General features: G+C 63.1%; 2 protein-coding genes across 3 annotated transcripts in view; one reads left to right on the forward strand and one right to left on the reverse strand.

The window, feature by feature from the left end:
• The window catches only part of RSPH14 (radial spoke head 14 homolog), a 61,031-nt gene that overhangs the window by 4,708 nt on the left and 33,775 nt on the right, over window positions 1–22,548 (reverse strand). The window lies entirely within an intron of this gene.
• GNAZ (G protein subunit alpha z) overlaps window positions 4,010–22,548 on the forward strand; it is a 42,595-nt gene continuing 24,056 nt past the window's right edge. Inside the window, exon 1 of one of the 2 annotated variants that reach the window (XM_068563398.1) lies at window positions 4,010–4,076. The gene's annotated coding sequence lies outside the window, so the exon portion shown is untranslated. Of the gene's footprint in view, window positions 4,077–22,151; window positions 22,173–22,548 lie in introns of those variants that run through there. The other variant, XM_068563399.1, reaches the window with a different exon arrangement.

Here is a 22,548-nt window from a genome sequence, read left to right on the forward strand (position 1 = left end):
TCTGGGCTTCCCGGGAAAGCCCAGGGAAAGGTGCTGCTGTGGGAGCAACAGGATGGGCACAGGCTGGGGGGAGGGCAGAGGGAGGGAGTCAAGGCCGGAAGTTGGAGGTGATCACCTCCACTGCTCCCCCGATTGGTGAGGAAACCAAAGCCCAGAGGGGCAACTGTAGTGCCCAAGGTCATACAGCAGATGGGGAGAGGCCAGGCCTTTAGCCGCCCGGGGTTTTCTTTCCCCGGCATTCATCCTGGTCCTCTGCTCCTAGAAATGCTGAGCACCGGGACCCAGTTCATTTTGAGGCAGAGGGAGATTAAAAATAAAACGCGTGCCGGGTGTGCCTCTCTGCTCGTTCACTTTGCTTCTTTTCAGCTAAAAGGAGAGTCGCAGGCCTGGCTATTTATAATTAACCCAGATCTGCAAAGCCTTGTTCTAGTTGGGGGGGGGGGGTGGTGCACAGGCCCCCAAAAAGAAACAAATCAGAGAAACCCACCAGGCCCCCGACAGCCTGAGACCTGGCTGGCCGGGTTGGGGTGAGCAGGACAGGTGGGGCATGGAGAAGAGCCGGCCAGGAGGGGGCACCCTCGGGCAGTGGGGAGACCAGTGGGAGAGTCTCCGGGGACTGGTCATTACTGCCTGGGTTGACACATGTAGATGAGGAATTCCAGGTCCTAGGGACTCTGGATGTGCAGGAAGGGAGGCCTGGGGGAGCCAGGCCTTGTGGGGCAGAGGGGCAACGGTGTGAGGCTCGGGTGTGCTTGGGGAGGGCCCAGACTGGCATGGCTACTGGGCTAGGGTGGGCTGGTTGATGGGCCACAAAGCTCAGCTGGGATTGAGGGTCACTATGCCCCTGGAGTGGAACCCCTGGGGTTGAGGTTTGGCCACTTCCTGGGGGCCACCTCGAAGGGCCCCTCCTCGGCCATCTCTCCCTGCTGGTTGGTGAGGTGCTGGGTGGGCTCAATCACCAGAGCCCCCTCCCCCTTTCTTCCTCGGAGCCGAGCTGTGGTCTCCTGGTCCCGTTCTCCCGGCAAGTGAGGACTCAGCCCCGGGAGCACTCATCCACGCCTGGCGCCCGGGCCCCACCATGCCTTATCTCAACTCGCCTGTCCAGCTTTAGCCTCATGCGTCCCCCACTGACCACCCCCGCCGTGCCTGCCTTTGCTCGTGGGGACCCCTCGCTGTCCTCAGCTTACTCGGCCCCTCAATAGCACGTGACATGCTGACCATGTTTTCCTCCCGAGATACTCCCCCCGTGGCCCTGGGACCTCAGCTCCCCGCTTCCACCTCTCCAGCTGCTCCTCCATGTGCTTAGCAAGCACCCCCCCCCTCCCTCCGGCATCCCCCACAACGTGGTCCTTGGCCCCCACCATCCCCCCTTTCCCCTCCACCAGGGGCAGCTCCTCTCAGGCTGCAGACACCACAAGGCCGTCCACTGACACCAGGTTGCCTGGCCATCCCCCCGCCTAGGCTGAACTCGGCCTCATGGACTGACTTCTCTGCTTTCTTATTTTCTCTGGGCTGACTAGCTGACATTTTTACTTGATTCTGCATTTAGAACGACGCACCCTGTGGGACCAGGCCTACTGTAAATAAACATGAAACAAAAACTTGCCATCCTCCTTCTCGAATTTAAAAAGCTAATCTTCAAACTCTGCAGTGGTTCTTAGGCCAACGCCCCAATCCTATACAAGGGCCACCAGCCCGCTGCGACTGTTCCCTGCCCCGCCCCAGCCTGGCCTTGTGGCATCCTCACGGCTCTGGCCGCACTGGTCCTCTGGGTTCGTCCAGGCCTCACACTCCTTCATGCCCAGCGTCTTCCCCACCGTGGAACGTGCTTCCTCCCGCCCCAGGTCATGGGCACCTCCATCCTGCTCCCCCTGCCACAGAGCCCTGATGGGTCTCCCCCTCCAGGCTTCGCACAACCATCACGGGGGTACTATCGTGCAGGGGGTCTAGCAGGCAGGCTTGGGTCTGTCTAAATGCTAGGACTGTGCTGAGCGCAGAGGAGGTCGTCAGTAAATGCTTGCTGGCTGAAGGCTTACAATCCCTGCTTGACCCTGGGGGAGCTCTCACTTCCAGGGTCAGGGGAGGGGGCAGCAGCCAGTCCCGTCGGGCCCCTCCGTGGGCTAGCCCCCCATCTCACACCTGGACTGCTGTGCGGGGTCTTCCCATGCTTGCAGCTAGGTTTGCCCCTGCAAACAGCTCACTTCTGACCCCTGGTCCCCCAATTGCCCTCACCATCTCTGAACATGTGTCAACATGCATCTCCTGTCAGAATCACCCTCTAGGGACCATCTATTGTTATATTTGTCTCCTTTTGATAGAAGAGGGAACTGAGGCTCAATAACTCACCCAAGAGTATACTCTCATCCAGGTGAAATAACTCACCCCCAGGGCAGGGCCTGTGCCTGTTTCCTTCCTGCTACCACGGCCATTGGCCTCTGAGTGGACCTCTGGGCAGAGGCCCAGCCTGATCCAGCCTGGCGGTGTGGAGGACATGCACACAAAGGAGCCCACGATAGTCGGCCACTTTCCACTGGTCCTCAGGGGCCACCCCGAGCCAGCATGTGCCAGGTCTAGTCTAGGTCCGCCTCAAGATGCCCATCACCAACATCTGTCCCGTCTCTGACTGTTTAGGCAGCACCTTCACAGGCGGGCAACGTCGCTGGGGGATGTAGTGCAATGGTCTCCATTTCACAGCAGAGGAAACACTCTCAGAGAGGTTAGGGGATGACATTGAGATGCCACAGTGTCCAGCTGGCAGAGCTGGTCCCTGCCTTCTGACCACAGGCCTGGCCCTATCTCCCTCTGCCAACGGTCCGTTCCAGTGCTTCTGCCCACCAGTGGGGTGATCCTAGTAATAGGACCATGGAGGCGTAGGGTGATAGGGAAGTGTTAGCAAGGAACATCTGCATTTACCTGGATGCTCTGGGGTGCACAGAGCTTCAGGTTACAGTGATGGAAAGGACAGAGAGTGGCACTAATGTCTTGGTTCTGGCCTGAGTCTTTAACGCACAGGAGTGAGGGGCTCCTGGCTCTAAGGCCCACAGATTGGCTCCCCCTGAAATTGAAAGCAGAAGTTGGCAGGTGCCCTTTGGTGCATTTTGCTGAGCACCAATGCCTTCTGTGAGCTTCCCAAAGGCGCCCATGGGACCCTAGCCTCAACTGAGCTGGCTCCCTCCCGCCTCTCTGGTCTGGGGGACCGCTCCTGGGCCCCCCTCCTGTCCTCCCTTCTAAGGCAACCTTCCGTGGCCAGGATTGCCAGGGACCCTGAAGAGCCCTTACCTGCTGCAGGCGCGAGCAGCAAAGATGACTAATGCCCCCTCCCATCGCTGCAAAACGTCACCGGCGTAAACCTTTAGGATTTGAACAGCCCTTTCACACGTCCTAGCCTACTGTCGCGACAACTCAGGGAAGCAGGTGCCACTAGCCCCACTTTGCAAACAGGCTCATTAGAGGTCAGTCAGTTGTCCAAGGTCGCGGAGCTCAGAAAGGGCAGACAGCGTTCGAATTTGGGCCGGGAAGGCGGGCGGGGCCGGGCCCATCCACTGCTCTCCGGCTCGGCCTCCCGCGGGGTGGGCGCCCGGCCTCGGCGCAGCGGGATCGCAGGGACCCCGGTGCCCGCGACGGTGGCAGCGGCTGCCAGACCCCGGCACGCGCGGAGCCGCGGCCCGGCCCCTGCCCGTCGTCATTGGTCTGCGGGCGCGTCCGTCAGCCTCTCGCGCCCAATGGGCGGAGGGCCGGCGCTCGTGGCGGGGCTGTGGCGCCCTGAGCGTGGACTCCGGCGGGCGCGCGGCTCCCCGCCCGCGGTTGGCCCGGCAACGCGCTGCGCTCGCGGCTCCGCCCCCTGCCGGCGGCGCGGCGCGGGGCGGGCGGACCCGCGGGCGGCGGCGCGGGCGGCGCGGGAGAGCGGGCGGAGGGAGCCAGGCCGGCGGAGCGTGTGCGCCGCCCGCGGCCCGGTCACGTCCCCGCGCGGGCGCCTCCGCCCGCGTCGTGCGGAACGAGGGCGCCGCGGCCCGCGCTCGCCGCCCCGCCCCGCGCCGCCGGAGCAGCTCGGCCACGCACCGCGCCGCGGCCCGGAGGTGAGTGAGCGGCCCCGAGGCCGGGGCACGCGGCGGACCTGGGGACCGGGGGCGCGGCCGGGGGCCAACCCGCCCGCACCGAACTCCGCCTGGGCCTTTGTGCCGGGGCCCCGCCCGAGCGGGGGGCGCCGGGCGCGACGGCCGGGATGCGGGCCAGGTGGGGGCGGCGCGGCGGGGGTGCCCGCGCGATGGGCAGGGGCGCCGCGGGCAGGCAGGTGCTGGGAGGGGCGCCTGGGCCCAGGAGGGCGGGCAGGGGCCCAGGGCTGCCGCTGGTGCGGGGCCGGGCCGGCGACCTGCGGGAGAGGCGCCCGGCGGGGTCTCCCGGGGGGCGGCGGAAGCGCCGGCGCGTGGCCCTGGCTGAAACGGAGGCGAGGGCCCCGGAGGCCTGGGCCCGGGGACGCACGGCTCGCTGTTTTCGGTCACCGCTCTTGCAGCGAGCAGGTTCCTCGGAGGCATTTAGAGCGAGAGGCGAGTATCGACCCGCTGCGATTGTGATAGGTTCCCGGCTCGATATTTTTTCCCTTAAAAGGCGGTGGGGGCTTGGGGTGGGGGGGAGGGCCTCGGGCCGGGGCTCAGCGTCCGGCCGGGGACCCGAGGGGCTCTGGCTTCAGGGCGGCGCTGAGCCTCTCTGGGCGTTGGTGGCAGGATTCTGCCGAGGCCGAGAATTGGGGTTCTCTGTGACCAGAGAAGAGGATGGGAAGGCGGCGCCCAGGCCGGGGAGTCCGTGTCTGTGGATAGAGGGACCCGCCTTGGGGGAAATCTGCTGGTTTGGGGAGGCATCTGTCCCCTGACCGCCCCTTTCTGCCCAAGTGATCTCCCTGCCCTGGGGATCGAGTCCCTCTGCCTTCTGCTCAGTCTGGAGGAGGCTCCTTGGCCAAATTCAATTAAGCAAATGTTTACTGAGCAGTTGCTCCCCCGGGGCCTGGTGCTGGGGTGGGAGTGAACTGGCCCTGCCCTCCTGGGACTGACTCACCGCCCCCACGGGGGAGAAGCGTCTCTGCTCAGAGAACCCAGCCCTGAAGGTGGGTGTTGGGGCCCCGAGTGGGGCCGGGGTCGGACGGGCCTGTGGGCAAAGTGACATTTGAACTGGAGCTTGAAGGACACGGTCACGGTTGGGGTGGGCATTGCGGGCAGAGGGGAGAGCGTGGACGGAGGCACAGAGAGGGCACTCAGGCAGTCCAGTCTGGCAGGAGCACAGGAGGTCAGGCGGGAAAGGGCAGAGGCTGCCTAGGGCTGGGGCCGCTGGGGGAAACAGATGACCCTGGAGCCTGCTTCAGTGGTGGCCGCAGTCTCCTCACCTGTGCAAAGAGCAGCTCCGTGACCCAGAACCGAGTGGGCCTGGAGAAGAGCCGGGAAGACCCCGAGGGCTGCTCGTAGCCTAGGACCGCCCTTCCAGGCAGGGCCAGGGTCCTGGGTAACCAACCCCTGGCCTCCTTCCTGGCCAGCATGGAGGATGATGTTGAGCTGGTGGCTCTGTCCCTTTGGGGCGTGGACGTTCGTGAGCAGTAACCGTGGAGACGTGGGAGTCTCCATGCAGCGGCTGATGGTGAGGGAGGGCCTGGCCATGCCCGGATGCAGTGGTGCGCCTTCAGCATTCCCCGTGCTTCAGGGTCGATGGACAAGATGCTGGCATTTGGCTTAAAGCTCTTGTGTGTCATACCAGACCCTGATTTTCTGAGATGGGAGGTGAATAAAACAGTCCCTCCCCCTCGGAAGGCTGGTGTTACCTTCTGCTGTAGATCTGCTGGCTTGCCCGCTGCCGGGGAGGTTTTTCCCTCTGAAGGGGCTGTTTGTCACTCATCTGTGTAGCGTGCCCCCTCCCTGACCCACCCCCAGCCACATACTGGCTTCTGGCCGAGGCCCAGCTTGCTGCAAGGAGAGCAGGGCCCCTGCCTGCCCTCGTGAGGGTGCGTGCTCAGCACGATGGAGCTGCCTTGCTCCATGCTGTCGCCCGGCCCCTTTCTGGGGGCCTGCCATGAGACTCCAGATTTGGGACACGGGGAATGAATTCCCCGTTCTGTCCCCAACTCCTCAGCTCTTCTGTCTCCTGGAGTCCCAGGAGGAGAAGCACCCTGACTGGCTCTTAGGAGCTTCTAGGGCAATTCCAGGAACTTCTGGGTAAGCAGGAGGACTTGACAGGGCTGCCCAGGGCCCCTGCAGGGAGGCCGGTGGGATGCAGGGGCGAACGGCAGGGAAGGCTGGCCTCAACCCAGCCGCGTGGCTGTCTTGTGTGCACATGCAATGACCGAGTGCCGCACTTTCCCCACTGGTCGTGAGGACAAGGCAGCCCTGACTGCCCCGTGCTGGCCCTCTGAAGACCCAAAATTCTGTGCGGCTGTAGGGTATTTTCCCTGCTGCCGACCGTGGCTGGGCTTGCAGGAACCCTGGAGGAGGCAGATTAGCACACTGCACCCTCAGGAAGGAAACCCGGGGTAACTGAGCCCCAGGGGCAGTCCTGTGGGCTGGCAGGGCAGAGGGCACAGGGAAGTGGACAGAGGCATCAGGGCAGACGCTGAGGGTCAGCCCAGGTAGGAGCCCAGAGCGGTGGCCTGACAGCTTGTGCAGACTCGGGGGCGGTGGAGGCGGGGAGCCCCAGTGGAGGCAGCGGAAGACCTGGGTCAGGCCTGGCCCTGCGCCCCCCCCCCCCCGCCCAGCCCCATCCTCTATGAGCCTCCTCATCCTCACCACAAACAGAGCCAAGAGTGCCCTGCCCATCCCCGCACGGTCCTCCCCACATCCACGCTGGCAGGGGAGGTGCCTCCCAGGAGCGAACTGACAGGGACTAACTCACAGGGACCATCTGGATCCCTGGGCTCGCGGGGGAGCCAAGGGAACGGAACCTCACCCGTTCGCTCGGCTCAGCCGTTCGTTCCTTTGGCTGATCTTTACCAGCACCTGCAAGGGCTAGGGCCATGCCCGGCGCAGGGACACGGCAGGGGGCAGGGCACACAGCACCCATTCCCGTGGCGCTCCCTGAGACCCAGAAGGCTGACAAACACCCGAGTAGCTGAATGCCAGGCAGGACAAAGGCCGTGAAGAGCCTAAAGCAGAAGGGGGTGGGGGTCCTGTGTGGAGGGGCCATTGGCACAGCACCATGGAGAGGCCATGGGTGAGTTGTGAGACCGACGAAGAGCACCAGGAGGGAGGATGGCTGGTGCAAAGGCCCTGAGGCCAATGCACTTCTGCAGCTGGAGGCCACCCTGCCCCCCAAGGTCAGGTGGCTGGAGCCCGGGATGGGGGGCGGGGGTGGGGTTGTGGAGCAGGTCAGGTAGGATTACGCTTTTAAAGGACCCGTCTGGCAGATGGCGTGGGGGCCGCTACAGCATTCGGGGTGAGGGGCTGCTGACCCAGTGGGGTGGGAGCAGGAGCGGTACTGAGAAGTGGTCGGATGCAGGATTTAGCTTAACAAGGACCTGCTGATGGAGAAGAGGAAAGGACCGCTCTGGAAGGACAGAGTTGGCCTTGGCGAGGAGGAAGACTCAGACGCATCGCGAGAGGTGGGGAATCGGGAGTTGGGTTAGACCCAGGTGGACGTGGGCATACATGGCAGTCAGAGGGGAGAGCCAGGCTGGAACTGGAGACCTGGAGTCCCCCCACCAAGAGTTGGGGGTCAGGGGCCGGCAAGGTCACTCAGGGATCAAGGGCAGGTGGGACCAGAAGGGGCAGAGCCAGGCCTCGGGCCCCACGGCTCAGAGCTGAGCTGAGATTCCAGGGGCTGCACAGGAGGGTGTTCCTGGGAGAGTGGGTCCCCTGCAGTGGGCCTGGGGTGCATGGGGGCTAAGCAACATGGGCAGGACTGGCTACACAATTTGGGGGTCCCTTGTTAAAAATGATTAAGCATTTCAGGACAGTGACAGCAGAGTGTCAGGCTGGGCATGGCGCGCATGTGCACGCCTGGGAAGGCCAGTCGTGGTGGCTGCCAGGACGGTGCCCTGGGCCGGCGACCACTCTGCCCTTCACCTGCCTCCCATGGGCAGGTGGGCTGTGTCGGGCACCTCGGGCCACGGCGGCTGCACCCTGGCCTCTGTGAGCGGCGCTTCTCCCCCTCTGTCCGTGGACCCCCGGCCTCCGTCCCTCGGGCAGGAGACACAGCCAGCTGGTAGAGGGCTGGGCAGCCTGTTGACAGGAGCGGGTGCATGTGGCGGGTGGCCTCACACACAATGGCTTCCTTGAGTTCGTCTCTTTTCTGAAGGAACCTGCTACACCACAGAGTTTTGAGTTATTTGCTTCTAAATTAAGGTATAACTCTCTTTTAGAGATGTCCCCGGAGAATCCATCAGAAAGTGCTAAGGAGTGAGGCTGTTAAAATCCGCGGTGCGGTGCTGGGGGTGGGGTGGGGGGAAGTGGTGGCAGACTGTCAAGCCCAGCGCACCCTCCAGCAGCTGCTGACCAGCACGCACCCTCCCCAGGCTCCCCCGGCCCCCGCCTCTACTGGCCGTGCGGCGGCAGTCAGAGCCCAGCTGCAGAAGGAGCCCCTGCCTTGCCGAGCCCTCTGCCCTGGGAGTGGTGACGGTCAGGTCGTGGCGTTGGGTGGAGGGGAGCGGCCGCATGTGTCGTGTCCCCCAGAGCCCCCGGGCAGGTGTTTGTGGAGGGCAGGGACGCTCACTTTCTCCTCTCACGGCCTGTTCCGCCAAGAAGGGGCCTATTTTTACCTCGGTTTTCTCCTCTCGGTGGAGGAGACTGGGACCCGGGGAGGTGGGGTGGCTCCTGAGTGGGCACCGGCCGGCCCAGACCCCGGGTGGGTGTCCAGGGACCCTGAGGGCTTCTCAGCAGCCCGGGTGGCCCCCCCTTCCTGCAGGCAGCCTGCCTCTGTCCACCCTGGGGTCCCCAGGGGTCCAGGAGGGCTGACTGGTGGGGCTGCTGTGCTGGAGGCTGGTGTGGCGCTGGGGCCAGTGCTAAGGTTCTGGCCGTGGCCTGGTCCTTTCCACTGGGAGGACTGCATCATCACAGCTGCTCTTTCTTCTCACCAGTGGCTCTCAGGCTGGGTCCACACACAACTTGGGGTGTCCAGGAGGAGGCTCTCAGGCCTCCTAATTCTGTTTTCCCGTTGGGGGCCTCTGTCCGGAACAGCGCCTGTGTCCACACCCGCACAGATCCTGTGCCCCTTCCTGCACGTACCCCAGTGTAACCGCTGCCTGTTTTCTTTGTCTGTGCTTGTTCTCCGTCTCTCTCCTGGACCTGAACATAAGCTCTGTGAGGTCAAGACCTTCGTCTGCTGTTCATCACTGAGAACCTGGCCCCCAGAGCCCGGCCTAGCCCTCAGCAGGGAGCCAGGAAACGGCTGTCAAAGGGGGCCACGAACATGGCAGGTGAGCAGGCCTCCTGGCGGCTGCAGCCTTCACGTTGGAGAACTGTGGCTCCAGCCCAGTCCTCTGCTCCCGCGAGGTGTGCCTGCCGGTTGACAAACACAAACCACCCGCAGGTGGACAACCACTGTCCGGGCTCCCGTCAGGCCCGACTGGTTCACTCACGAGCCAGAGGCAGGCAGGCTGCCCAGCTTCTCACGCTGCCATCACAGGCCCAGGTCCCCCCACCGGGGGTCAGACGCCTCCGGCTGACACTGGTCCCTCAGTGACGCCGTGTGACTCGGTGAGGCCCTAGTTAGTCTGGGAGATGTGCGGTCATGACATTTAGAGTCGCGTCCATGGGAAAGTGTGCTCGGAAGGCGAGGGGAGATCCTGGTGGTGGGAAAGGACCACGGCGCCCACAGTGACCACAAGATGACCAAGTGGCCTTTCCAGACAGCCCTTGTGCTCCAGGATGAGCTCAGCAGGGAGCTCGGTGAAGGGCAAAGAACACTGAATGGGAAGCCGGGAGACCTGGGCCTACTCCGCCTGCAGTGTAGACACGGTGAATCCTCTTCACTCTGGGCCTCTGTATCCTCACCTTCAGATCAGGCTGGGTCGAGGGTGCAGGTAGTCTTCATTTCTTACTCCAGCTCTGGAGGGGCTGCCCAAAGCAGTGTTGAGAAGGATTCTGAGGCTGTGTGGTGGCTCAGAGGAAAGTGGTCGTGGTTGATTAGTGGTGTCTGCAGTGGTACAGGAAGCGGGATTTAGCCGTTCTTTCCAGGGGCTGCTCGAGCCCACACACCGCGCCCTCCCTCCTGCCCAGCAGCTCCAGCTCATCCTCCTACCTGTGGCAGCCTCTCCATACCCTGGTCGAGTGAATGAGCAGGTGATTGAGCCTCGTGCTCAGCTCTGCTTGGCCTAGAGCCCCGAGAAGCCTGCCTGGAGCCGGGAGACCAGGTAACCCCTGGCCGTGCTAACCGGTGCTAACGTGCTAACTGGTGTGGTTCCAGCTCTGGGTGTTGTAGGAGTGGGGACAGTGCAGGAGGAGGGGGTGGGTGACGGGCAGGGCCGTGGTGTGAGTCCCAGGCTCCCAAGGATGGGTCACCAGGCTTCACCAGGGATGAAGATGAGAAAAGGCTCCAAGCTGCCAGGAGGGGCCCCTGAAGACCCTGTCAAGGACTTGACACCTGCAGCCCTCACCCTGGCTCCAGCAGGCCCTCGTGACCCCAGCTGGTGTTGCGCACCCCGCCCCGTCCCCGCCCTGCCACTGTGCCAGCGAGGCTGTGGGCGGGGCAGGGCAGGGCAGTGTGGAAGGGGCCGGGCCAGGGAAGGAGCAGTCCCCACCTGAGGACCTTTCTCAGGTCGTCTACCTCTGTGCTGACCGAGGGCCTGGCCCTCACGCCTCCTCCCTGCCCCTGCATGGCACATCCTCTGTGACCCCAGCTGTCCCACTGTGTGTGACCTCTGGCCTGCCCACCTGTCCCCTCTTGCTTCCTGTGGCCCCACAGAGAGACCGCCACCGCCAGCCAGCCTACTATCTGGCCCTCTTCAGTGCTTCTGGGTGCAGTGGCTCTGTCCCTGAGCTGGGCTTTCCTCCAACGTGGTCGCCCCCCTCACCCGCTCCGTTACCTCTGATATGCTGTGCAAACATATTTCTCGATAAAATGCTGGGAAGAAAAATAATTAGAGTGTTGCCTCCATTATCCAATTTCTGATTAATCAAACTCTCTTTGTCCTCGGCCAAAATCTGTTCATTTCCCTTAAACAATGGGCCAGTGCCAGGCATCGATTTCCTCTGTGTTAACACCACGCACGCATGCACATCCCCGGCCCCGGCCCTGGCCCTGGCCCTGGCCCTGGCCCTGCCCCTGCCCCGTGGCGGGGAGGAGGGAGGCACAGACGGGGCCGCCCTGAGCCCCCAGCACCACCCTCTGCCTCCAGGAAGCTCCACGACCTCGACGCACCCACCATCCCAGCTCCAGCTCCCTGGCTGGGCTCAGCCCCACGTGGCCTCGGTCTCCAGGTGCATTAGTCTTGTTGCTGGTGGTTCTGGGCTCTCCTGGGGCAGGAGATGGAGGGATGGAGGGCCGGTGCCGAGTGGTGGAGGGTGTGGCTGCTGGGGACTGGGCAGAAGGGTGAGCTGCGGCCCCAGCTCTGGGGGGACCAGGACTTTGGGACGCGTCCCCCTCACTGGTGCAGGACGGCTGGGGCTGGGCCAGGAGGCCAGGGATGGGGACCGGGGCCTGTGAGGGGGCCTCAGGGTGCGGATGGGGGAGTGCTTTCAGTGACAGCCGCAGAAACCCAGTGCTCATAGGCTCACCAGATGGGGGGACTCCCTGGGTGGGGGGCTCAGAAGCAGGGCAGAGTCAGGGTCGGTCCGGGCCACGCACCACCGTGTCCATCGGGGGAAGGCCAAAAGGCCTTGCTAGAAGACTTCCCAGAAGTCCCTGCTGGCCCCTGCCTGCCCTGAGTTGGCCCCTCCCTCACTCAGTACAAAGGGCTGGGGTGGATTTATCAGCACCTGCTTCCTGCCACTTACTTCTGGGCCATGGGACGCATTAGTGACAAACAGACCAGAGCCCCTGCCCCGTAAAGCCCCTGCCCCGTGGAGCCAGCGTCTGTAAGCATGATGGGGCGGGAAACATGATAAGCGAGTCACACAGCAGGTTAGAAAGCGACAATGCTGTGTGTGTTTGGGGCGTCATAAATAGGATGGGCGGGGTGCCTCTGAGGAGGGGAACCCCGAGCCGCTGGAGCGGATGCAGTGGCTCTCTGGACAGAGGATGTTCCCGGTGGAGGGAAGAGCCAGTGCAGAGGCCCTGAGCTGTCGGGACAGCACAGCAGGAGGGCTGGGGGTCAGGAGTGGGGAGTGGAGGGAGCATGAGGGTGGGTCAGGGGGTCAGGGCTGGTCGCAGAGCCTCGGGGCCACAGAAGGACTTGGACTCCAGCTCCGAACTGAGATAGATGTCTGGCCTGCTGCGGGAAGGTTTTGAGCACAGGAGAGACTCTGCCTTGTGTTTTTACGGGGATCCCCTGTCTGCCCCGTCGGGAGGAGCAGAGTGTGGGGGTGGGATGGGTCGCTGGGGCAGTCCAGAGGAGGGGCTGAGGGTCGGGCTCCAGGCAGAGGCCCCTGAGGTCAGGCCCAGCCCTGAGCTGAGGCCTTGGGCCTGTTAGGAAGGGGTGGGGGAACAGAGGGAGGTGTGCTGGGCACACGCTAGCCAGTGCCCCCAGCTCCCCTTCCACTGCCTGCTTACAGGAACTACCCTTCCCTCCGAGTGGGGCAGCACTGATTTCATTCACGCTCCCGAGCTCCCTGTCGGTCAGGCCGAGGCGAGGCGAAGCGGTGGCAGAATCCACACCTTCGCCCGGTTCCCAACGGGGCCCGTCCTGCGACCCAACCCCCTCAGCTTGCATCCTCGACCAGTCACGTGCCTGAGAATCCCTGTCTCAGCCTCTGCTTCTCGAGAACCCCGTCCAGACAGGGTCAAGGCCACTGTGGGCTTGGACACTCCCGGGGGTGGCCTGTCTCAGAGGGGAGGACCGGGGCCAGCCGCTGAGAGTGACCTGGGGCAGCCGCCGGCCTCGAGAGGACCCACGGGGCTGGACAGTGTGCATGTTCTGGGCCCTTTCTCGGACCTGCGAGTGGGCTAGGCATCTGACGTTTTTGAGCCACGCTGGCCTGGAGACTGAGATCCCGCAGCCTGCAGGTCTGCGTGTGATTAGGAGGCTGGGGAAGGAGGCGGTGAGAAGGGCATGGAAGGAAAAGGGGCTGGACGGAGGTGGTGCTCACTTTCCAGGTGAGAAAAAACAGGAAAGGAGCTGTGAGGGAAGGGGGCCTATAGAGCCCTCGCCAGAGGGGGTCCCACCTGCCACCTGGGGGTGGCCAGGGCAGGGGCTGGGATCATGGGGGGCCACGCACAGAGGCAGGGCACAGGAAAATCAGTCCCCACCCAGCCCAGGGGCCTGAGTGACAGTCAGCAGTTCCCTTGGCTGCGGAAACCTAGGGCCAGGCTCTTGGTGAGTGCACCTCCTTCCCCTTGAGTGTGGAACCTTCCGGTGTTGTTTATTTATTTACTCCCGGCCTGGAGAAATCTCTGGCCTGGTTTCCTCCTGAGTCAGTGTTCCTCAGGCGATGCTATGACATCTTGTCGGGTCGGCCGTGGCAGCTGTGGGCCGGAAGGCTGCACACGTGGCTGGGGCATCCAGAGCCACGGGACAGTGCAGGGCCAAGGGAAGGGCCTCTCCTGTCACCTGTAGTGGTCCTGAGGCCAAGGGGCTGCCTGGCCAGGGCAGAGCCAGTTGTTGGAGCCTGTCTGCTGCTGGGGGCGCTGACCACCAGCCCCTGTCCTCCTCCCATCTGCTTGGACTCTGGCTCCAAAATAAGCAGGGAACAAGGAGTCGGCCAAGTAAAGGGGCTGCTTTTAAGGGGAGACCCACTGTGGGTCTGGCAGGCAGGCTGGGGTGTGTGGATAGGCTCACCCGGAGCCCGGTCCGGTGGGCTGGGGGATGGCTGTCGGGGTCCCCAAGCCAGCAGTGTCTCTGTTCCGTGTATCTTCCCGAGCACCTGCTCAGAGGGAAGTGGAGCTGGGGCCCTGGGGAGGGGGCACGGGGGTCAGGTGCGGCCGGGCAGGAGGAGCCAGCGGCTGAGGAAGGGCCGTCCTGCGTTAGGTCTGGTTCCGCGGCCCAGCAGGGGCGCCAGACACTGGGCTCAAGGTCACTCTGGGCGGGTGATAAGTCCAGCTGGTGCTGCAGTGGCCGGGGTCGCTCAGGAGGGAGGCTCTTGCTGGCCTCCGGGGGGACGTTCTCAGCTGGGTGGCGGGGCGGGCAGGGCGCTGTGGGTGTGGGGGTAGGAGACGCAACCAGGGAGGCCGGCTTTGCCCAGAGGGCAGCTTCTGGGAGGGCGGCCTGTCCCTGTCCCCTTCCAGTGTTACTGGCATCAAGGTAAGCGGGGGTCATCTCAGAGCGAAAGGTGTGGCTTTTTAGTCCAAAAGTACGTGTTGTTTTATCAAAAACCATCAGAGCGTTTGGATTCTGCCGTGTGTGATGTCGGCCAGGCCCACGAGCTGTAGGGTATGAGGGAGGCGTGGCCTGCGCTTGCTTTGCGGGCCTTTCCAGGGAAGCCCCGTGCCAGTATCCTCCCTGATGCCTGGATTCAGGCTGGTGATGCAACCCGTGCCCGCCTCCTGCCACCAGTGGCAGCTCCCTGGGAGAACAGGGGTCTCCGGGGGGGCAGTTTCTGCCCTCTGGCCCCTGGGGGGGATCCCTGCCAGGGCAGCCATCTCTGAGCTGCTCCCTAGGGAACTGTGGGAGGGACGCTCCTGGGGTGGACCTGCCCTGAGCTGGGCCCAGGCCAGGCAGGCTCCCCCACTGCCCAGCCGAGCCCTTGGGCAGTGTCACCCCAGCTGTCCCCACCCTGGCCCCCTCCCCTCCCCCACATGACTGGTGGCTTCTTGTCATCTGTCTCCTCCAGCGTCACCTCCTTGGACCTCCCCCCGTCCCGCTAGTTGGACGCCCGCCACACACACCTTCTCCCCTTCTCCACGGCACTGCTCTTCACCAGTCCCCCCACCAGAACACAAGCCCCTTGGTGCCCAGACTCACCCCATGTCCCCGAGCTCAGAGCAGAGCCTGACACACAGGCTCTGTCCCCCGAGGGTACCGTGATGATCAGACAGGGCCCAGGGTCGACTGATGGCCTACCGGGAGGGCCGGGGGGGCCCTGATGGGATGGAACTAGCGGATCAGGGGTGGAGCACTTTTCTGAGACAAGAGATGGCATCTGTCCTGAGTGAGGCCGTGGGGTGCAGCGCTGACGCCACTGCCCAGGGGTCCCAGCGGGGAGGGGCTCAGGCCCGGGTATACTCTTCTGCATCCCAGGGGCCGGGCGGCCACCAAACCATGGAGGTGGCCTGAGGCCACAGCTGTGAGCAGCAGCCCCACCACCCTCCTCCAGTAAGGCAGCCTTTCTTCTCTTTCTGTCCTTTTCCTTCAAGGGGAAAGTACCAGTTTGGACCTCCTCCCGCCCACCCTGATCCCGTTGTTCAGGAGGAGCAGGGCCACAGCCTCCCTGGCAACACCCTGGTTGGCAGCTGCGACCCCACTTCTGTTCTGGGTTCCTACTGTCTGAGCTGTGACTCGGGCTTTCCGTTCAAAGCAGGAACACGAGGCCAGTTTTAAAGCACAGATGCCTAAGTGAAAACGCAAGTCAGTTTAAGGAAAACCATGGGGTAAATGACAGAGCAGGTGACCAGTGGTACTGTGGGTGCCGGGGGTCCTGGGGGTCGGAGGACCCATGGGCCCGAGCCCTGCAGGCCCCCGCAGGCAGCCCCGAGGAAGTCGCCCCCTCCCCAAACCTCAGTTTCCACACCTGAGGTGCCGTGCCCAGCTCTGGACACCCCGCAAAGCTGAGGCAGGGAGCCGTACTCTCGGGACAGAGGTTCAGGCCGCCCCCTCTGGGGGGGGGCCCCGGCGTCTGAGGGTGCAGCCAGGCCCTCTCCCTGGCCCCCCGGTGCCCAGCTCCCCCGGGATGGCCCCTCCCTGAGGCCCAGCCCTCAGCTGCCCTGAGTCCGAGGACACATGCAAACGGCCCCTTGGGGTCTGCGGGCCCGGGCTGGCCGGGCAGGGGCTGTTGCGCCCAGAGGTAAAAGGCCCGTCGTGGGGCCGCAGCTTGAGTTCAGGCGGGTGGAGGCGGGGAGCAGAGGGGCGGGGGGTGGTCAGAAGCGCGCAGACAAAGGACATGGGCCTGTTGGGTGCCACGGGCCGGTCTAGGCTGGACTCGAGAAGACCCAACAAGGGGCGCACAGGGGCCTGGCACTCAGGCTCAAGTGTCCACCCAAAGCGGAACTCTGGGCTCCAGCTCACCGGGCGTGCATGGGCGGTGGGAAACGGGTCCTTCTTAAGAGGGGAGGACACAGGTCAGCGGTGACGGCCACAGGGAGGGAGCTGACGCGGGGATGGCAGTTCTGCAGGGCGGGGAGAGGGACCCACTCTTCAGAAGATGGAAACGACTTGAGTGGTTCAGGCCCAGGAGGCCAGCGGCAGAGGCGTGTGGACAGGACATGGGCGTTGGGACTCAGGCAGGCCCCCCCCCTCTACAGAAGGCTGCAGGGGCCCAGGAGCAGCTGCAGGTGGAGGGGGGACAGCGGTGCTGAGTCACAGCCCCACCCAGCTCCGCGGGGGGCAAGGGGCAGGCTCTGGGGGTGGAAAAGCCCAGGACCTCAGACAGCCCTGGTCCCCGCTCTGGCGCTGGGGACTCGCTGGCTGGGGCGTCAGGTGGGTGGTCTCACTCGGCCTTGCTGGCCCTGTGACCTCGGCTGCCCTCGGCCCTGGGGTCCTCCCCCTGCCCCCCGCACAGCTGGCCACCTGAGTGACCTCTGCTTGGGCCTCAAACGCCCCCTCTCAAGCACACCCTGATCTAGTGGCCCAGGGCGCAGCGTGGAGCAGGCTTTCCTTGGGGCGGGGAGGGGGTCTGGAGAGTGAGGGGCTGGGCCCGTCTCATCTCTGTCTCCCTCAGAGGAAGCGGGGACCTGTGAGGAAGGTGCCCCACCCGCCAGGTCCAGGCCTTCTCAGGCCAGTAAGCCGATAAGCCCGGCTTGGGTGCAACACCTTAGGTGACCTTGACCCTGGGCTCCCTTCCTGCGTCGTCGGGGGTGGGGGCAGGAGGAGCTGCTGGGAGCGAGGTCAGGGGCTGGCGTTCCACAGCCTTGCTCCGCCCCAGCTCCTGACACAGCTGCGAAGAGGGTGACAGCGGACCCGGGTGTCACGTGGTTGGAGCTCTGGGCCAGACCATGGGGGGGGCGTCCAGGGTACAGGGCGCCAGATATGCAAAGGCCCCAGAGAGGTGGCAGCAGTGTGTCCCCACCCCTGGCTCCAGGCCGTCACCAGATTCCGTGACATGAGACTTGAGAGGGCCGTGTCTGGGGAAGGGCAGTGTGACAGAAGGGCAATTGGGCCTGCCAGGCGGTGAGCCACGGTCCAGGGTCGGGGGTCGGGGGCAGGGCTGGGAGGTTTTGAAGGGAAGTATCTGCCTGAGACCACAGGAAGGAGAGCAACTTTCAGCCACAGGGCTGCTGAGTGGGCTCTGGGTTTGGGGTCCTGCCCTCGCAGCCTTGGGGTCCACAGGTAGGCGGGTCAGTGAGTCCGGGAGGCCTATGAGGGGCTGTGATGGAGCTTGTCAAGACCCTCAAAGGACCCAGTTTCTCCCCACAGGTGCTGGGGAGCCCCTGTGGGTCCATATGTGTAGACCGAGCCCGCCAGGGGCGCACCTGCCGCTTCTCCCCAGCGTCCCCTCTCCAAGAACAGCCCCCCTCCCGCCCTGGGGCCAGACCCTGGGGTGCCCTGAACCCAACCGCAGCCCCATCCCCTGGACTGCTGCTTGCAGAGCCTTCCCGGTCCAGGGATGCTGTTCACACCCCAGACAACACAGCACTCATCACCCAAACCTTGGCTGGCTCCCACCTGACTCAGGGAAGAGGCCGGCCCCTCACTCTCGGCGCCAGCCCCTAGCATCCGTGCTGTCCCTCTGATGCCAGGCACATCCCCGTCTCAGGGCCTTTGCACCCGCAGTCCCGCTTTCCTCACCACCTCCTTCCCGGAGGCCGGCCCCCCAACCTGTGCAGCCTGCATCGCCCCCCTGCCCCCACCCCACTCTCTGGAACTGGGCCCTTCCCTCACCACTGCTCACTAGCTACCTTTGGTCTGATGCCCACCCTTCTCCGTCAAGGGTCTTCAGCAGTGCCCCCGCCTCCATCACCGCCAGCCGGCCCAGTAAGTAACTGTGAGTGACAGAGCCCTGACTCCTCCGCGTGCACCCCTGCTCCCCACATGCCATGCGCAGCGGCACAGACGTGCATGTGCACCTCCCTACACACACGTACATGGACTTGCACGCAGGCACTACCTAGACCAGTGTGTGCACACGTGTGCCGTCCTGCACACGGACGCAGGCACGGATCTGCAGGCATGCGACCACAACACGGATGTGCACCTGCGCCGTGGGCTCCTCCCGGCCGGCCCGCCCCCACTTCTCTCCCTGTGCCTCTCTCGTCTGTCTCGGTCCGGCCACCCCGCCTTCCTTTGGTTCCTCGGTCACACCATGGCACCCCTGCCCCCCCCCCCCCACTGTACCTCTCCCTCCCCCACTCCTCAGTGATTTCCAGCCAGACCCAGCAGCGCTGTGGTGTGGCGTCCTGGGTGTCGGACCTGGGGACCCATGAACAGTTACTGGCCAGGGAATGATGTGGTCTTCCTGCCCTTGGCCCTGTGTCTCTGGGCTGACTGGGGATGTCCTCGGGGGTCCAGGAAAGCCCAGTCAGACCCAAAGAGATGGAACTGGCAGGAGCCTCCGAGGGGGTGGGGCTGTCCTGAGGTCCCTCTGCTCACAGACCTCCCTGCCTGTGTCCGCGCACAGCCCCAGGCTCCACCACCCCATAGGTGGCAGTTGGCTCCCAGACTTGGCCCGACACGCACAGTCGCCCCCAGCCACGATTCCCATTTACTCCGTTGCCCTGTGGCTGCACTGGTCAAGGACCACGTGGCAGCCCCACTTTTCTCATGGGTGTGTTAAAATACAAATAACAAAATTTACCATTTTAACCATTTTTAAATGGTACAGTTTAGTGGCATTAAGTACATTCACGTCGTTGTGCAACCATGACCACCATCATCTCCAGAACCTTTTCATCTTCCCAAACTGAGACTTTGACCCTATTAAGCAACAGCTCCCCAGCCCCCTCCCCAGCCCCTGGCACCATCTACTTTCTGTCCCTATGAACTTGACTGCTCTAAGGACCTTACGTAATTAGAATCCTACAGTATTTGTCCTTTTGTGCCGGGCCTGTTTCACTGAGCATAATGTCCTCAAGGCTCATCCATGTTGTGGCAGGTGTCAGAATTTCCTTCCTTTTTAAGGCTGAATAACATTCCCTTGTATGTTTTTATCACATTTTGTTTGTCTCTTTGTCTGTCAGTGGACACTTCAGTTGCTTCTGCTGCTTAGCTATTGTGGATAATGCTGTTATGAACATGGGTGTACAAAAATTGCTTTGAGACCCTGCTTTCAATTCTTTTGGGTATGTACCCAGAGGTGGAATTACTGGATCATGTGGTAGATCTGTTTTTATTTTTGTGAGAAACCTCCATACTGTTTTCTGTGGTAGCTGCGCCATTTTACCTTCCCACCAACAGTGTGCAAGGTTTCCAATTTCTTCATGTCTCGTCAGTATTCACTGTTTTCTGAGATTTTTTCAATAGTAGCTATCCTTATAGGTGTGAGATGGTATCTTAGTGTGGTTTTGGTTTGCATTTATCTAGTAATTAGTGATGAACATCTTTTCATGTTCTTATTGGCCATTCATATATCTTCATTGGATAAATGTCCATTCAAGTCCATTGCCCAGTTTTGAATCAGGTTGGGTTTTTTGTTGAATTTTAGGAGTTGTCTTTATATTCTAGGTATTAATCCCTTATTAGGTATACAATTTGCAGATGTTTTCTTCCATTCCGTGGACTGCCTCTTTACCTGCTGATACCGTCTTTTGGTGCACAAAAGTTTAAAATTTTCATGAAATCCAGTTTGTTTTTTCTTTTGTTGCCTGTACCTTTGGCGTCTTATCCAAGAAATCAATGCTAAACCCAGTGTCAGGCAGCTTTTGCCCTGTGCTTTTTCCTAAGAGTCTTACAGTTTTAGGTCTTTTATCCATTTTAAGTTAATTTTTGTATGTGGTGTTTGGTAAGGGCCTCAGTCTGGTGGGAGGGACCAGAGAAGGGGCGGGCGTGGTGGGGAGAGGTGGGGTGCCCGCTGGTGGGCCACGAGGGCCTGAGCTGGCCCGTGAGGAGCAGGCAGGGGTCCCATGCCAGAGCCAGGTGGAGGGTGGGCTCCCCAGGCTGCATGGGGTTGGGTGCGGGGGGTCGTGTGCGGCGCTTGCGAGGACGCGGCCGATGGTGGTCTGTTCAGGTGCAGCCTTGCACGGAGGCAGGGGACTGGCCCGCTGGACCCCGTGCCGTGTCGCCTGCCTGGGTTAAACTATGTCCCGAGAGAGGGGTCACCACAGGGAGGCCCAGCGCCTGGGGGCCTGCTTGTCTCTGGGGGCCCCAGACAACGGGAGGGACCTGCTCTCCTGGGTGACCTTTGTCCCTGTCGCTGATCAGCTGAGGGAGAATTGGTCACTTGGGGCCTGCCTGTACCTGAGACTTTAAGACACAGAATTGAGAAAAACGGAAATGACAACATGGGGTGTAGCCAGCATCGCCTTCAGGAGGCCGGTCACCGGGGGCCCTGGGCAGACGCTGGGCTGGAGCCAGATGTCCGGGGCTGCCGGCCGAGGGCAGGGCCAGGTCATCAGCAGGGACCAGGGAGCAACCACTGAGTCCCTGTCGTACATACTTATGGTCCAGGGCAAGTCCCTGGCGGGACTCTTGTCTATAAACCTTTCTTATGACACAGTTCACGAGAGAAGTATAGGCAACATGGTAAAATGCACAAGTCCCTTGTAATTTCACAACATAGAGCTCATTGCTGCTTGGAAAAGAACCCCGCAGACCTCTACTCACACAGTACGTGCACGCACGTGTGTGTTGGGGGACACGTGCCTGTGGGTGCATGTGCTGCCTGCGTCCTGTACGCATCGTCCTACGACACTCGCTCGAGAGCACCCACCCCGTGCCCGGAGGGGGGTCATCTCGGGGCCTCTGTTCTAAGCATGATCGCCATCCTTGCTGGGGCCGTGCTGAATGACCAGCCGTTTAGTCGCTGCTCTCAGCAGAGACGTCTCCTGGTACATCCCCCACCGTGGGCTGTGGGGCTGCGGCGAAGCAGGAGACACTCAGCGCCCCAAGGCTAAACCCCTCCCCCCTTGCCGACTGGGCACCTGCTGTGTGCCGGGCCCAAGTGCTGCCCCGTGGAGGGTGGGGCAGGACGGGGTAGAGGCCCAGGCGGCAGAATGGGGGGCGCTCACAGGTGATGGGGATGGGGTGGGGGGAGCACTGGCTGGGTACCAGGGTCTGTGCCGGCCACTTTACCTCTTGGGGACCAGCTCTGGGTGTGCTGTGATCAGTGACGGATAGGCTCTGAGACGGGGGTCATGGGCCCGGCCACACAGCTGGGCTGACACTCACCACCCTGAGAGCAGTGGGGTGCATCAGTGTCCCCCGAGCGGCAGGGGGAGCCCAGGGAGAGAACAGGCTTGGGGTCAGCTCCAGGGCAGGATGACGGGGACTGGCAGGCATGGAGGCGTCTGGGAGAGTGACGGGCAGGTAGGGGGACATGGACAAGACTCGGGGTCCTTCCCACCCAGGGCCTGCTGTGGGGGGAACGGGGGCATTAGGGGGTGGATGCTGGCCATGGCAAGATGGGGGTGCTGCAGGGGGCAGGCAGCCAGGCAGGGACAGAGGCTGTGTGGATGGGGTGAGGGGGGTGCCGTCCTGGGCTCCCAGGCGTGGGCAGAGCCTGAGCTTTGGGGATGCCCTGGTGGGATGGGCCCGGCCCAGCTGCTGCAGGTGGTCGGGGGAGCCCTGGGAGGAGCATGCAGACTTCCTGGGTCAACAGGGGGCTGGCAGAGAGCGGGTGCTGAGGCCCTGCACCAGGTGTGAGCACAGCTGCTCCTTATTGACCAGTGGGGGCAGGGGACCTGAAAGGCTTGGCCTGGGACCAGGGAGCCTCTGGGCCGCCCCTGCCTTGCCCTGGACTTGCTGTTTCCCGATGCCCTTGTGTTGCTCTAGCTTGTCCTGCCGCCCACACCTGGCCACCGCCCTGCCCATTTGAGAGCCCCTGCCCTGGAGAGAGCAGGAATGACCCCACTCCCGGGAGGCGGTAAGAGTCGGTAGCACCCAGTTACCCTGCTCTGGGACCCCATGGTAAACATGTGGGTGCAGCGCCAGCAGCTGCAGGAGAGGGTGCGGAACCACCACATGGAGTCCTAACCACCACCAGACGGAGGTCCGAGGCTTGGCGAGGGTGAGGTCGCCGGGTCCGGGTGGGCAGGGCAGAGTGGCGGGGCGCTGGGCTCTCTCCCCTCTGAAGACCCTCAGGCCTGGTCCTGGCCTAGCTGTGGGCACCCTTTCCTTGAGCGCCGGCTTCAAGCCAGCTGACTGGCGGGAGGGGTGCAGGGTGGCGGCCAGGCATGTTTTGCTGGGGTTTGAGCTCCACTGGGGGGGCAGGGGGGGGCTCTGATTCATCATTCCCCAGG

The sequence above is a fragment of the Eschrichtius robustus genome, chromosome 14 (assembly GCF_028021215.1).
Source record: "Eschrichtius robustus isolate mEscRob2 chromosome 14, mEscRob2.pri, whole genome shotgun sequence".
Lineage (NCBI taxonomy): Eukaryota > Metazoa > Chordata > Mammalia > Artiodactyla > Eschrichtiidae > Eschrichtius > Eschrichtius robustus.